Genomic DNA, 1,198 nt, shown 5'->3' with positions numbered 1-1,198 from the left:
AGTTGTTGTTCGAATTCACCAGACCAATTACCTAAAAGACAGCTAGACAATTCTTTAAATTTTTCATATCACACACAGCCCCAGATACTTCCATTCACAGCCAAGCTGAGCCAATTGCCAGAGCCGCGGCTGTGCTTGCGGCAGCAGCAAGGGCAGTCAGAACTGGTAGCAGAGGGGCCAGCACAGAGGAGAGGAAGGGGAGGGCAATCTTGCTTTCCCCTCCCTGGCTTTCCTCTGCCTGCTCCTGTCATTTCTGGGGGTTTGACTTTTAGGAGTGGCTTTGCCATGACCCCAGGAGCAGTCAGAAACCATTGTTCCCCCAGCAGTCCCCCAAACAACATACCCCAGCTGCCATACCCCCGTGGCTCATTTATTCCTGTCAGCTGAGTGCATGGAAGACACCTTCTCCCTTGCACACCTCTTTGGCTTCCCTAGCAGCTCAGCTGATTCTGCTTCTGCTCTGAAAGGGCCCCACTTAAACCAAGTTTTAGGGAATTTGGGCATTGTCAATCTCTCTGGCTACTTCCTGCTGAGCGGGACGTTGCATTCTTACTGCCATTTTCCAGTCACGCTCGGACTCAGGTCTCAGCAACGGTGGGGCGGGAGAAGGGGGAGAAGGGGGGAAGGGGGGAAGGCGGAGACTACCTCCCCACCAAGCTGGAAGGTAGAAGTGTGGCTGAGCCGGCCCCACTGGGTCCTGGGCCGGTTGCCCCTGGCTAGGACAGAGGTCCAGGTCAACGGATCTTACTGAGGTTGTGCTTCTACACCCTGAGGCATCCAAGCTGGGAGTGGCCTAGCATTCTGGCCTTGTCAGTCAGTCCTCAAGGCAGGTCGTTGGTCTTGGAGCCACAGCTGCTCACAGGCCACTGCAAGCTCCGGAGGTCTCTGTAATTCAAACCACATGAATATAACTCCCTTCCTTAGCATACCTTGTTCGGTGGCAAAATCTAAATCTCTACCAGGCTTATCCCAGGATGACACATTAAGATTGCCAGAGACGGCAAACCAAGAAGCAATTGTGTCACATTCAGTCAAGAACCTCTCCAATGCGCTCGTAACAGCTCGTTAAGAGCCAGAAAAATTGGGTGTGATGTTGAAGCGCCCATTCTAAAATCCCATTCTTCCTTTTATTTTCATTTTAAACCATCCACTTTGTCGTGGCCCTCACTTTAATCCGTCCGCTATAGTCGCGGCCCTC

This window comes from Microtus ochrogaster, chromosome 10, assembly GCF_000317375.1.
Source record: "Microtus ochrogaster isolate Prairie Vole_2 chromosome 10, MicOch1.0, whole genome shotgun sequence".
In the NCBI taxonomy this organism is placed as follows: domain Eukaryota; kingdom Metazoa; phylum Chordata; class Mammalia; order Rodentia; family Cricetidae; genus Microtus; species Microtus ochrogaster.
The sequence above is the reverse complement of the archived record's forward strand: the minus strand, read 5'-3'. Positions refer to the sequence as shown.